Consider the following 13,126-nt stretch of genomic DNA (forward strand, 5'->3'; position numbering starts at 1 on the left):
GAAGAGACTGCTTTCAAAAGTAAAAATGCAACTTGTAACAATGTAATTCAACCTTTCAGCTGCCAGAGGAGGATGATGATGGCAGTGGTGACTGAGGTGACAGTGCAGCTCAGGATGAAGAAGAGGAACATGTAAGTTAAACATGCTTTCCTCATACCTTCTAACAAACAATAAACCTTACTACAATAACTACTACAATTTTTTTTTTTTTTTTTTTAGCTTCCAGTTTGCCAAAATCCAAAGTGAATATATAGAGACCATCCTCATATCCTTTCCTCAGAAGAACCTGAGAAAGACACTCTTCCTCTTCTCTCACAGCTCTCCATCTACCTCTGCAACACTGTTGGCAAGAGTGTTCTACACAGCTGAGGACACTGTAATGAGAGATCTCAAATTCTTCCTGAGAAAGTCCACATGTTCATTTTCTTGAACAAAAACTGTACATGTATTTTTGGGTGGGCCAAACTATTATTTGAAGGAATGCTAAAAATCTCTATATTGTTCTTTATACATATCTTTTACTCTTTATGAATGTCATCTTCTGGATTTTTTTAGCTTTTGAGAAGCTCAAGGACTGTATATCTTTGGTAATTGTGATATTGTCTGGCAGTATTAAAGCAAATTACCTCAGTATATTTGTAGCAGCTGCCTCATACAGGACACTTAGGAAATGGTTTAAAATATATTTTTTGCAAATAAAGCAATAAAATATCTGCTGAATCTTTTTCATATCTTTGTCATTTTTGTGCCAAATTATGGATAGTAGTAATCATAAGAGTATCTATAAATATAATTGATAAAATCATTATTTAAAGGAACTCCACTTTTTTTTGAAAATAGGCTCATTTTCCAACTCCCCTAGAGTTAAACAGATGAGTTTTACCGTTTCCGAATCCATTCAGCCGATCTCCGGGTCTGGCGGTACCACTTTTAGCATAGCTTAGCATAGTTCATTGAATCTGATTAGACCGTTAGCATCGCGCTGCTAACGGTCTAATCAGATTCAATGAACTATGCTAAGCTATGCTAAAAGTGGTACCGCCAGAACCGGAGATCGGCTGAATGGATTCGAAAACGGTAAAACTCAACTGTTTAACTCTAGGGGAGTTGGACAATGAGCCTATTTTCAAAAAAAGTGGAGTGTTCCTTTAACTATACCTATATAATGATAAAACACTTTGTCAATTAAAAGAATAAAACATTAATTACTGGTTACATTTATTTATTGACTGTATTGTTTGTTCTATGAATGTGTTCAATTTATGAATTCATGTGTTAACACTTTACATGGTTAAAACATGGTTACATGGTAATGTTCAAATGTATTGGCTTAGTAATTGTACAAAGTAACAATGCTGATGATTTCATGGATGCAGTGTGTTTCTAGCCATTTTCTATCAGAATTTAATGAGGGTTTATATTGGTTTCCACTACATATTTTGATCTGCAAATGTATTAACCAAAGCAACACAATTCCCTATAACAATTAGAATTTATTAGGTTTTATAGCAGAGAATGAAGTGTTTATCAGTTCTGCATGGATTTCAAGGTTATGGACTGTGCACATCTCCATTTCCCGGAGTAAAGGTGAGAAGCAGATTTTAAGATAAAGGTCGAGGTGGTATTTTGTCACATGTAAAAAGTCACATGTAACCACATTAGTTGAAATGAATTGGCCGATTGGCATTTCATTCGGATTCAAAGGGCATGATTAAAGCTTTTTTAAAATCCGTTCGATTAAAACTGTTCGAATCAATTCAACTATCATATACAATCCAAAATCTTCTTCCCCTCATCTCATCCGCAAGCTTCTTGTTTTGGGCGTTGAAAGGAGCATTTTTACTGCTTGATAAATATAAACCGCATGGCACAAAGCTTAATGTGCTCATCATCTCCTAATTAGGACCCATAATAGATAAATGTTAAGTCTGTTTTTAAAACAAAGAAAAGCTGTGTAGTGCAGTCGTGCAATGTACCAACTGCTTTGACATGATTATCGGGTTAACTAACTTGTATGCAAAGGCTCACAAACTACTGAGTGTTCGAACTTACAAAGTGTACGCCTGCCTAAAGGGTTAGTTCACACAAAAATGGAAAAAAAAAAAGACTCGCCCTTATGTCATTCCGAACATGCAAGAATGTGTTGTTCATCTTCGAAACATAAGTGAAGATATTTTTTTTATGAAATCTGAGTTGTCTCCCTCAATTTACACACCATGCAACTAACACTTTGACACTTCAAAAAGTTCATAAAGACATTGTAAAAGTGATCCATATGAATGGAGCAGTTAAGTCCAAACTTGAACTTCAAAGAGACTTGTTCGCTTAATGCAATATACAGTATGAGTTTAGACTTTTATTCACATATAAACATTAATTAGCGAACATAAATGGAAGCTCAACTGTACTTGTTTGTATATGCACTTGTGTATTAAATTTGTTCATTATATAAAGTGATCAAGTTTATTCAGAAAATTTGGACTAAACCCCTCAATATTCATTAGATTAGATTTACGGTCTGTATGAACTTTTGTTTTAAACATCAAAGTGGCAGTTGTGTAGACTGTCAATGGAGGGACAGAAAGCTCTCAGATTTCATTAAATTATCTTTGTTTGTGTTTTAAAGATGAACGAAAGTCTTAACAGGTTTGGAACGACATTAATTCATGTCATGATAAAAACAAATAATGTTGTAACTTACAATATATACATGATGTTTTAATGATTTCAAAATATCAAATATCAAAAATAAAAAAAAAACAAAAAAAACGTCATAATCACAATTCATTTAGGCTACATGAAATATGCCCTTACTGTATTTTTTCTTAAAATATTTTTTTCTTGCTTTCGTGTACAGAAAGATGTATTTTTGAGGAGGCTACAACAACGATTAAAGCCAGGGCACACTTAATGACTGTAAGGCCGATTATAAATGTAATTTGATACTTTCAACTGATCTTGCCCAAACACGTGGAGTCAGAGCCAGTTGTGTTCAGTCTGTTTATAATCTAAGTATTTAAATCCACTTCAGTCGAAGGAAACAGTTTTTAAGTGTGTTGATTTCAATCTTAGAATGTTTTTTCTAGTCGTTCAGTGTGTTCCCAGCTTGAAGGAGTCAGCAGTGAGGGAAGTAATCGTTAAAATGTAAGTTCTCTGAGAATTTGTGCACTGTTTATTATCTAAATGTAGTAATGTACACTGCCAGTCAAAGATATTGAGATTTGGAAGATGTTGCAAAATTTAATTTATTCCATTGACGGAAAATTTTCGGCATATTTTTTCTAGTCTTCAGTGCCACTTGATCTTTCATCATTCTAATATGCTGAATTGATGCTTGGACATTTCTTTTGAAATGTGCTGCTTCATTTTTTTTTTTTTTTGTGTTCTTGAGCATCAAATCGGCATATTAGAATGATTTCTGAAGGATCATGTGACACTGACTGAAGACTGGAGTTAATGATGCTGAAAATTCAGCTTTGATCACAGGAATAACTAACTTTTAAAAATACATTAATCTTCTAAAATAGTTTTACTATTAACTGTTTTCTATTTTAAAGTAAAACTACTTCACAGTATTATTATTTTACTGTATTGTTATTTTTCATCAAATGCTGCCTTGGTAAGTTGAAGAGACTGCTTTCAAAAGTAAAAATGCAACTTGTAACAATGTAATTCAACCTTTCAGCTGCCAGAGGAGGATGATGATGGCAGTGGTGACTGAGGTGACAGTGCAGCTCAGGATGAAGAAGAGGAACATGTAAGTTAAACATGCTTTCCTCATACCTTCTAACAAACAATAAACCTTACTACAATAACTACTACAATTTTTTTTTTTTTTTTTTTAGCTTCCAGTTTGCCAAAATCCAAAGTGAATATATAGAGACCATCCTCATATCCTTTCCTCAGAAGAACCTGAGAAAGACACTCTTCCTCTTCTCTCACAGCTCTCCATCTACCTCTGCAACACTGTTGGCAAGAGTGTTCTACACAGCTGAGGACACTGTAATGAGAGATCTCAAATTCTTCCTGAGAAAGTCCACATGTTCATTTTCTTGAACAAAAACTGTACATGTATTTTTGGGTGGGCCAAACTATTATTTGAAGGAATGCTAAAAATCTCTATATTGTTCTTTATACATATCTTTTACTCTTTATGAATGTCATCTTCTGGATTTTTTTAGCTTTTGAGAAGCTCAAGGACTGTATATCTTTGGTAATTGTGATATTGTCTGGCAGTATTAAAGCAAATTACCTCAGTATATTTGTAGCAGCTGCCTCATACAGGACACTTAGGAAATGGTTTAAAATATATTTTTTGCAAATAAAGCAATAAAATATCTGCTGAATCTTTTTCATATCTTTGTCATTTTTGTGCCAAATTATGGATAGTAGTAATCATAAGAGTATCTATAAATATAATTGATAAAATCATTATTTAAAGGAACTCCACTTTTTTTTGAAAATAGGCTCATTTTCCAACTCCCCTAGAGTTAAACAGATGAGTTTTACCGTTTCCGAATCCATTCAGCCGATCTCCGGGTCTGGCGGTACCACTTTTAGCATAGCTTAGCATAGTTCATTGAATCTGATTAGACCGTTAGCATCGCGCTTAAAAATGACCAAAGAGTTTTGATATTTTTCTATTTAAAACTTGACTCTTCTGTATAAATCGTGTACTAAGACCAACGGAAAATGTTGTGATTTTCTAGGCTGATATGGCTAGGAACTATACTCTCATTCAGGCGTAATAATCAAGGAACTTTGCTGCCGTATCATGGCTGCAGCAGTGCAATGATATTACGCAGCATCTCTCACAAATGTCTCCATGGTTGCAAGGCACGTTCCCTGTGCAAGCAGGGGCTCACGGGTGCTGCGTAATATCATTGTGCCTGCTGCAGCCATGATACAGCAGCAAAGTTCCTTGATTATTACGCCTGAATGAGAGTATAGTTCCTAGCCATATCAGCCTAGAAAATCGCAACTTTTCATTTTCTGTCTGTCTTAGTACACGATTTAACTACAGAAGAGTCAAGTTTTAAATAGGAAAAATATCAAAACTCTTTGGTCATTTTTAAGCGCGATGCTAACGGTCTAATCAGATTCAATGAACTATGCTAAGCTATGCTAAAAGTGGTACCGCCAGAACCGGAGATCGGCTGAATGGATTCGAAAACGGTAAAACTCAACTGTTTAACTCTAGGGGAGTTGGACAATGAGCCTATTTTCAAAAAAAGTGGAGTGTTCCTTTAACTATACCTATATAATGATAAAACACTTTGTCAATTAAAAGAATAAAACATTAATTACTGGTTACATTTATTTATTGACTGTATTGTTTGTTCTATGAATGTGTTCAATTTATGAATTCATGTGTTAACACTTTACATGGTTAAAACATGGTTACATGGTAATGTTCAAATGTATTGGCTTAGTAATTGTACAAAGTAACAATGCTGATGATTTCATGGATGCAGTGTGTTTCTAGCCATTTTCTATCAGAATTTAATGAGGGTTTATATTGGTTTCCACTACATATTTTGATCTGCAAATGTATTAACCAAAGCAACACAATTCCCTATAACAATTAGAATTTATTAGGTTTTATAGCAGAGAATGAAGTGTTTATCAGTTCTGCATGGATTTCAAGGTTATGGACTGTGCACATCTCCATTTCCCGGAGTAAAGGTGAGAAGCAGATTTTAAGATAAAGGTCGAGGTGGTATTTTGGTCTTTAGGACGTACCTGTCACGTTCCAGCAACGTACCACTATAACGTCGGCACGACGAATATGGGAATCACAAATTTACGTCGCTGGAACGTTATTCGGGACGTCATTGCAACTAATATGAGCCGATCCAGTTACGTTTTCACAACGTGCCAGTTTGGTCGTTGAGACGTACCTGTCACGTTCCAGCGACGTACCGCTATAACGTCACCACAACGAATATGGGAATCACAAAGTTACGTCGCTGGAACGTTATTCGGGACGTCGTTGCAACTAATACGAGCCAATCTGGTTACGTTTTTACAACGTGCCAGTTTGGTCGTTGAGACGTACTCCTCACGTTACAGAGACGTACCACTATAACGTCGCCACGACGAATATGGGAATCACAAAGTTACGTCCCTAGAACGTTATTTGGTACGTCGCTACAACGAATATGGTCCGGTCCAGTTACGTCGTCACAACGTAACTGTGTTAGCTGGGACTGAGTTTAGATTCATCTTACCAATTAAAATTTAGTCTGTGCATATTTATTTTAATTTTTAATTTTGTGATCTTAATTTCTGCTCTTCTAATAACCATAAAGAGTACTACTGCCAAACAAAACCTGAGAGAAATGTAAAAAAACAATCTAATTAAATATTGGGCACAAAACATTTACCAGTAAGAAAGGAAAACCTGATTGGGACACTTTTTCCCAGTCATTTCAATAGCAAAAAGTGTCCCAATCAACCTGAATTCCATATATAGACCAGAGTAAAGTACAGTTGTGGCCAGAATTATTAGCCCCCTTCATAAATATGATCAAAGATGACTCTAAAAATAAATCTGCATTGTTTATCCTTTTGATATTTAATTCATAAAATTAGCAAAAATCTAACCTTTCATCGAAGGAAAAGAATTGAAAGTGGGGGGAAAATAACATTAAGAAATAAATGTTTTTCTCCAAAACACGTTGCCCACAATTATTAGCACCCCTAGAATTTTTTGAGTAAAATATCTCTGAAGTATATTCCCATTCATGTTTAATTTTTTTTATAGCTCACCGGGGTGATCATGAACATGAAATTGTCCAGCCATGACTTCCTGTTCCATAGGAGTATAAACACAAAGGCCAAATTCCCTTAATCATTCATCACAATGAGAAAAAAACAAAGAATATAGTTCTGATGTGCAGCAAATGATTGTCGAGCTTCACAAAATAGAAAGTGGCTGTAAGAAGATAGCTGAAGCATTGAAAATCCCCATTTCCACTATCAGGGCAATAATTGAGAAGTTCCAATCAACTAAAGATGTTACAAATCTGACTGAAAGAGGACATGTGTCTAAATCGTCCTAATGTGCAGTGAGGAGGAAAGTTTAAGTGGCCAAAGACTCTCCAAGGATTACAGCTGGAGAATTGCAGAAATTAGTTGAGTCTTGAATCACAGAAAGACTAAAAAAAAGTATCAAAACACCTACATCCCTACAGGTTGTTCGGGAGGGTTTCAAGAAAAATCCTCTACTCTCATCCAGAAATAATCTCCAGCATATTCAATTGTCAGACAAGACTGGAACTTCAAACGGGATAAGCTTCTATGGTCAGATGAAACTAAAACAAGAGCTTCTTGGCAGCAAACCCACCAGATGGGTTTGGTGCACACATGGATAAAAAGTGCCCCATGCCCACGGTTAAATCTACTGCTGGATCTTTAATGCTGTGGGCCTATTTTTGTGCTGGAGGTCCTGGACAACTTGTTCAGATATATCGTATCATGGATTCTATCAAATACCAACAGATAAAAAAATCAAAACCTGACCACTTCTGCTAGAAATCTTATAATGGGCTATGGTTGGATCATCCGTCGGGACAATGATCCAAAACAAACATCAAAAACCAGCACAAAAATGTGTCACTGAGCACAAAATGAAGCTTCTGCCACAGCCATCCCAGTCCCCTGACCTGAACCCTAAAGAAAATGAGTGGAGTGAACTGAAGAGAAGAAGCACCAACATGGAGTTGGGAATCTGAAGGATCTGGAAAGATTCTGCATGAAGGAATGATCTCTGATCTCTTGTCAGGTGTTCTCCAAACTCATCAGGCATTATAGAAGACGACTCAGAGCTGTTCTCTTGGCAAAAGGAGGTTGCAAAAAGTATTGAATAAAAGGGTGCTAATAATTGTGGGCAACGTGTTTTGGAGAAAAACATTTATTTCATAATTCATTCTTTGCCTTCAATGAAAGGTTAGTGTAACAAAGTTCGTAAGTCAAGGAGGGAAGAGGACAGGGTCAGCGGTGACTACTGGCTGTTTATTTCAACAAAACAAATGATAACAAAATAATGTGCAGATAGGCACAAAACGATCACAACGTAAATCCAGTTCACTCCAACAATAATGCAGGGAGTGGGGGAAAACAGCCAGCAGTCCTTCTCTCTCTCGCAGGCTCCTGTTTCTCCTGGCGTTAAATACTGGCGTTAAATACAAGAAACAGGTGATTATCATTTGCGTCTAATCCACTCAGACACCGCGCGTCTCCTCTCTCTCTCTCTCTCCCGCTGCAGATTCCGCTAAACCACGCCCCCCTCGCCACATACCCCCACCGCCCGACTCAGGCCGGGGAGCCGTCCGGCCTGCAGCCCTCCCCCCCCATTTCTGGAGAGGAAATCGGCCACAGCCATCTGAACACCCGCCCTGTGGACCACCTTGAATTTAAAAGGCTGTAAAGCTAGATACCAACGGGTGATCCGCGCGTTGGTATCCTTCATGCGGTGGAGCCACTGCAGATGGGCATGGTCCGAACAGAGGGTGAATTCCCGTCCCAGAAGATAATAGCGGAGGGTGAGGACAGCCCACCTGATGGCCAAACACTCTTTCTCCACGGTGCTGTACTTAGTCTCTCTCTTAGAGAGCTTGCGACTAATGTACAGCACCGGCCGTTCCTCACCCTCTATCTCCTGGGACAGGACAGCACCCAGCCCCCTGTCCGACGCGTCAGTCTGCAACAAAAAAGGGAGAGAGAAATCAGGAGAGTGACGCAACGGCCCGCCACACAGAGCAGCCTTTACTTGGGTAAATGCCTGCTGGCACAGCTCCGTCCACTGGACCGCATCTGGTGCCTCCTTTTTAGTAAGATCAGACAAGGGGCTGGTGAGGTCCGAATAATTAGGCACAAACCTTCTATAATATCCCGCCAGCCCCAAAAACTGTCTCACCTCCTTTTTGGTCTTAGGGCGCGGACAGGTCTCAACTGCTGCCGTCTTATCAATTTGGGGATGCACCTGTCCATGCCCCAAGTGGAAGCCCAGATACTTTACTTCCACGCGCCCAATTGCACACTTCTTCGGGTTGGCCGTGAGTCCGGCCCCCCTCAGCGACTTCAAGACCTCCCGCAAATGCTGCATATGCCACTGCCAGTCATTACTAAATATGATGATATCATCTAGATAGGCAGCCGCATATGCAGCATGGGGCCGTAAGACCCTGTCCATCAGCCGCTGAAAGGTAGCCGGTGCCCCGAACAGCCCGAACGGAAGTGTAACAAATTGGTGTAATCCAAACGACGTCGTGAAAGCTGTTTTTTCTCGGGATAATGGAGACAAGGGGATCTGCCAATAACCCTTTGTTAAGTCCAGTGTCGAATAAAAACGAGCCGTACCAAGCCGGTCAAGCAATTCATCAACCCGTGGCATTGGATATGCGTTGAATTTTGACACAGCATTCACCTTGCGATAATCCACACAGAACCGGACCGAGCCGTCCATCTTAGGAACCAAAACTATCGGGCTCGCCCAGTTACTGCTGGATTCTTCTATTACTCCCATTTCAAGCAACGCACCTAATTCTTCCTGAACTACTTTTTTCTTGTGTTCAGGCAAGCGATACGGCCGGCTGCGAACCACCACGCCCGGCTCTGTCTCGATATGGTGCTGAATAAGGTTGGTACGGCCAGGTAGGGGAGAAAACACGTCAGCAAACTCTGCCTGTAATTTGGTTAAATCAATGAGCTGGGAGGGCGAGAGGTGATCTCCCCCTGGGGCCAGTGCGAGAGATTGTGGTTTTATATTCGCCTCTGGCCCGAGATCATCCTCTCCGCTAATCACCGTCACCAGCATCACTGATTCTCCCTCATTCCATTTTTTCAGGAGATTGAGGTGATAAATTTGATGTGCTCCTCTCCTATCTGAGCGTATTACCTCATAATCGAGCTCTCCAACTTGCCGTGTGACCTCAAACGGTCCTTGCCACTTTGCAAGTAATTTTGAACTTGACGTTGGGAGTAATACAAGCACTTTCTCTCCCGGTGCAAATTTACGCAAATTGGTCCCCCTGTTATGCTCTGTTTGTCCTGGGCCTGCAACAAATTCTCCATCGATAGCCGCCCCAAAGTGTGAAGTTTTGTTCTCAGGTCCAGCACATACTGAATTTCGTTTTTAGATTGAGAAGGTCCGTCCTCCCAAGCCTCTCTTATGACGTCTAACACCCCTCTGGGCTGACGACCATAGAGAAGCTCGAAGGGGGAAAACCCTGTGGAGGCTTGCGGGACCTCTCGCACAGCGAACAACAGGGGTTCCAACCATTTGTCCCAATTTTTGGCGTCTTCCTGAACGAATTTACGAATCATTGTTTTAAGCGTGCGATTAAAACGTTCGACAAGCCCGTCCGTTTGTGGGTGAAAGAAGCTGGTCCGAATCGATTTAATGCCCAATAATTCGTAAAGTTCGCGTAACATCCGTGACATAAATGCCGTGCCCTGATCAGTGAGGATTTCCTTAGGAATCCCCACTCGGGAGATTAAAGAAAACAGTGCGTCAGCAACACTCTTAGCGGAAATGTTGCGGAGAGCCACTGCTTCTGGATATCGTGTTGCATAATCCACAATGACCAATGCAAAACGATGTCCTTTTGCTGATCGCTCTAATGGCCCGATGAGGTCCATGCCAATTCTCTCGAAGGGGACCTGCATTAATGGAAGCGGGCGCAAAGGCGCTTTTGGGGTGGCTGGTGGGTTTACCAACTGACAGTCACGACAAGCCGCGCACCACCTGCGCACATTCTCGTGAATGCCCGGCCAAAAAAAACGGGTCATGAGGCGATTTAGTGTCGTTCCCTGTCCTAAATGTCCAGCCATTGGATTAGAATGAGCCGCTTAAAAAAGCATTTCCCTGCGGCTCCTAGGAACTAACAGCTGGGTTGTATCTTCTTTTGTCTGAGTGTCTTGGGTCACTCGATACAACCTATTTTTTATAATTGCAAAATATGGATAGGTAAGCGGTTGTCCAGGATGGAGAGGCTGACCGTCGATGGTACTGACCTGTTCAAACGCACATTTCAGCGTCTCGTCCTGAGACTGCTCCAGGGGAAAATCATCGCGCTCCGAGAGAATAAGTCTCTCGATTTCGCTCTGTTCCCCTGAGGCAGTACTCAGAGGTCCCGATTCAGTCTCTCCCGCCTGCACACTCACGCTCCCCTCCAGTGCATTTTTTGAGGTTTGGTTACATCCCAAATCCACCAAAGCCTGATAGGTACCCCCCTCGATACTCACAGGTATTTGGTACTACCCAGCTTGACCGGGGGCAGCCTGCGGGGCATCCGGGACCCGGACCATTGTTCCCACCTCCATTACAGGACACCTGTCCACGAAATGGCCCGGGTCCCCGCAACGCCAACAGGCCGGCTCATTTACGTCTAATCCACTCAGACACCGCGCGTCTCCTCTCTCTCTCTCTCTCTCCCGCTGCAGATTCCGCTAAACCACGCCCCCCTCGCCACAGTTAGATTTTTGCTAATTTTATGAATTAAAGATCAAAAGGATAAACAATGCAGATTTATTTTTAGAGTCATATTTGATCATATTTATGAAGGGGGCTAATAATTCTGGCCACAACTGTATATATGCGTGTTAATAAGGTCAAATAATTGTATGTGAGAAAGTCAGCTGTAATATCATTGCGTTCCTATTGGTCAGTGTTAGAGAAGCTCAGCTTAGCCTGACAGTTAGCCTGCTCCAGACCAGGCTAGTTTGCCAGCATAAGTTGCCAGAGTAACTGAGTTTGAACTAATTTAAGTTTGTTTTATGAAACAGAATTCGCTGACAACAAGTCTGACTAAGTAAATTAAGCCTGTCTTGTTTTCTAATCTTGTTTTATGAAACAGCCCTCTGAGAACTGAGGAGGAGCCTCTTTCCAGAACAAAACAGTGTGAACAAAACAACTGTGGCCGTATTCACAAAACATTTGATCTTACCACTAAGAGTTCTTCTAAATAGCAGTAAAAGTTCTTAGTTAAGAGTTTTCTTTTAAAACCAATGATTGAGCATTATTGAAGACACCTGGGCTGCGTTCAGCCCCGACAAAACGTTGCAAAACGATTTTTAAACGGAAACGGTGGCGCGTTGAACACCCTGTTGTGATGACGCAAGCGTTGCAACTATGGCAACTGAGAAGGACATTCTTTGTGTTCTTTTTGAAGAATTTTCGGAGCCTGATGAAGTCGGTATAAATAGGTGTTTAATACTGCAACATACGCTCGATGTTACAGTCACTGCCCTTGCCGTTCAGAATAAAAGAGAACATCCCAATCCAGTGAAAGGATTTGTGGAAACTTCTCATTATTGTGATACAACACTTGCCTTGCATTTCAGGATGAAAAGACAAACATTTCAGGTGAAGGATAATCCACTTCTTACCTCCCAGACTGTGTTATGATCTATATTATTTTATTGTTTAATAGGCTTAACATTAATGCTGATCACTGTTGTTGTGCTTTGATATTGTAATATTTACCATTATATAATTAGAGTATAGAAAAGTTTATTAAAGCGTACCTTCACAATACAACACCAAAATATATAAGTAAAGTATTTTTATGTTACATTAATACCCAGTGTGCGAGCTGTCTCTTTAATACCGCGTGGTTTATATACATCTTGCCGCTGATTGGGCTGACATTTCTAACACGCCCACCAAACAAGAGAAAACGCATCTCAAACCCGTTGCAACCCGGAAAACGTAGCAAAACGTTGCGCACCGGTGTGAGCTTGAACGTGCCCCTGATGATAACAAGCAGAATCACCAATGGAGAAAATCACAATTTTTAAGCCACCATCGTGGAGATGAGGGTTTGCTTTAGTTGGGCTCTTGACACTTGACTACTTAGATTTTGTTTGGGCTGTTGTAACAGATAGTCAAGCAAAAAAAGATGATAAGGTGGTGTTGGTTATGTTTTCACATAGTCATTATTTGACCTGAATCACTGAACTCATTTAGAGCCCAATCTCTGAGTCAGATTTACATTATTGATTACAGCAGCACTGTGACTCTACAGCAGAAGATTTGGGGCCGTATTCACAAAACATTTTATCTTACCACTAAGAGTTACCACTAAATAGCAGTAAAAGTTCTTAGCTAAGAGTTTTCTCT

General features: G+C 40.2%; 1 long non-coding RNA gene across 1 annotated transcript; it reads left to right on the forward strand.

Moving 5' to 3' along the window:
• The first annotated feature begins 1,664 nt into the window (after window positions 1-1,664).
• Window positions 1,665-4,335, forward strand: LOC137007993 (uncharacterized). Its single transcript, XR_010892736.1, has 3 exons — window positions 1,665-3,144; window positions 3,686-3,757; window positions 3,846-4,335. It is a non-coding gene; the product is annotated as an uncharacterized lncRNA (long non-coding RNA).
• The last annotated feature ends 8,791 nt before the right edge of the window (window positions 4,336-13,126 follow it).

Source organism: Chanodichthys erythropterus, chromosome 19 (assembly GCF_024489055.1).
Source record: "Chanodichthys erythropterus isolate Z2021 chromosome 19, ASM2448905v1, whole genome shotgun sequence".
In the NCBI taxonomy this organism is placed as follows: Eukaryota; Metazoa; Chordata; class Actinopteri; order Cypriniformes; family Xenocyprididae; genus Chanodichthys; species Chanodichthys erythropterus.